This window comes from Scyliorhinus torazame, chromosome 24 (assembly GCF_047496885.1).
Source record: "Scyliorhinus torazame isolate Kashiwa2021f chromosome 24, sScyTor2.1, whole genome shotgun sequence".
Taxonomy (NCBI): domain Eukaryota; kingdom Metazoa; phylum Chordata; class Chondrichthyes; order Carcharhiniformes; family Scyliorhinidae; genus Scyliorhinus; species Scyliorhinus torazame.
The window spans coordinates 49247656-49250032 of record NC_092730.1 but is presented as its reverse complement, the minus strand read 5'-3'; positions in this window follow the sequence as shown (position 1 = coordinate 49250032).

Here is a 2377-nt window from a genome sequence, read left to right as displayed (position 1 = left end):
GAACCGGGGGAGTGAGTGAACCGGGGGAGTGAGTGAACCGGGGGAGTGAGTGAACCGGGGGAGTGAGTGAACCGGGGGAGTGAGTGAACCGGGGGAGTGAGTGAACCGGGGGAGTGAGTGAACCGGGGGAGTGAGTGAACCGGGGGAGTGAGTGAACCGGGAGAGTGAGTGAACCGGGAGAGTGAGTGAACCGGGAGAGTGAGTGAACCAGGGGAGTGAGTAAACCAGGAGAGTGAGTAAACCAGGGGAGTGAGTAAACCAGGAGAGTGAGTGAATCAGGAGAGTGAGTGAACGAGGAGAGTGAGTAAATTAGGGGAGTGAGTGAACCGCGAGAGTGAGTAAATCAGGGGAGTGAGTAAATCAGGGGAGTGAGTGAACCGGGAGAGTGAGTGAACCGGGAGAGTGAGTGAACCGGGAGAGTGAGTGAACCAGGGGAGTGAGTAAACCAGGAGAGTGAGTAAACCAGGGGAGTGAGTGAACCAGGAGAGTGAGTGAATCAGGAGAGTGAGTGAACGAGGAGAGTGAGTAAATTAGGGGAGTGAGTGAACCGCGAGAGTGAGTAAATCAGGGGAGTGAGTAAATCAGGGGAGTGTGTGAACAGGGAGAGTGAGTGAACCAGGAGAGTGAGTGAACAAGGGGAGTGAGTGAACCGGGGGAGTGAGTGAACCGGGGGAGTGAGTGAAGCGGGGGTGTGAGTGAACCGGGGGAGTGAGTGAACCGGGGGAGTGAGTGAAGCCGGGGAGTGAGTGAACCGGGGGAGTGAGTGAACCGGGGGAGTGAGTGAACCCGGGGGAGCGAGGGGACCGGGGGAGCGAGGGGACCGGGGGAGCGAGTGAACCGAGGGAGCGAGTGAACCGGAGTAAACCAGGGGAGTGAGTGAACCAGGAGAGTGAGTGAACCGGGGGAGTGAGTGAACCGGGGGAGTGAGTGAACCGGGAGAGTGAGTGAACCGGGGGAGTGAGTGAACCGGGGGAGTGAGTGAACCGGGGGAGTGAGTGAACCAGGAGAATGAGTGAACCGGGGGAGTGAGTGAACCGGGGGAGTGAGTGAACCGGGGGAGTGAGTGAACCGGGGGAGTGAGTGAACCGGGGGAGTGAGTGAACCGGGGGAGTGAGTGAACCGGGGGAGTGAGTGAACCGGGAGAGTGAGTGAACCAGGGGAGTGAGTAAACCAGGAGAGTGAGTAAACCAGGGGAGTGAGTAAACCAGGGGAGTGAGTGAACCGGGAGAGTGAGTGAACCGGGGGAGTGAGTGAACCGGGGGAGAATGAGTGAACCGGGGGAGTGAGTGAACCGGGGGAGTGAGTGAACCGGGGGAGTGAGTGAACCGGGGGAGTGAGTGAACCGGGGGAGTGAGTGAACCGGGGGAGTGAGTGAACCGGGAGAGTGAGTGAACCGGGAGAGTGAGTGAACCAGGGGAGTGAGTAAACCAGGAGAGTGAGTAAACCAGGGGAGTGAGTAAACCAGGAGAGTGAGTGAATCAGGAGAGTGAGTGAACGAGGAGAGTGAGTAAATTAGGGGAGTGAGTGAACCGCGAGAGTGAGTAAATCAGGGGAGTGAGTAAATCAGGGGAGTGAGTGAACAGGGAGAGTGAGTGAACCGGGAGAGTGAGTGAACCGGGAGAGTGAGTGAACCAGGGGAGTGAGTAAACCAGGAGAGTGAGTAAACCAGGGGAGTGAGTGAACCAGGAGAGTGAGTGAATCAGGAGAGTGAGTGAACGAGGAGAGTGAGTGAACGAGGAGAGTGAGTAAATTAGGGGAGTGAGTGAACCGCGAGAGTGAGTAAATCAGGGGAGTGAGTAAATCAGGGGAGTGAGTGAACAGGGAGAGTGAGTGAACCAGGAGAGTGAGTGAACAAGGGGAGTGAGTGAACCGGGGGAGTGAGTGAACCGGGGGAGTGAGTGAAACGGGGGTGTGAGTGAACCGGGGGAGTGAGTGAACCGGGGGAGTGAGTGAAGCCGGGGAGTGAGTGAAGCCGGGGAGTGAGTGAACCGGGGGAGTGAGTGAACCCGGGGGAGCGAGGGGACCGGGGGAGCGAGGGGACCGGGGGAGCGAGTGAACCGAGGGAGCGAGTGAACCGGAGTAAACCAGGGGAGTGAGTGAACCAGGAGAGTGAGTGAACCAGGGGAGTGAGTGAACCAGGGGAGTGAGTGAACCGGGAGAGTGAGTGAACCGGGGGAGTGAGTGAACCGGGGGAGTGAGTGAACCGGGGGAGTGAGTAAACCGGGGGAGTGAGTAAACCGGGAGAGTGAGTAAACCGGGAGAGTGAGTGAATCGGGGGAGTGAGTGAACCTGGGAAGTGAATAAACCAGGTGAGTGTGTAAACCACAACAGTGAGTAAACCAGGTGAGTGTGTAAACCAGGGGAGTGAGTAAGCCCG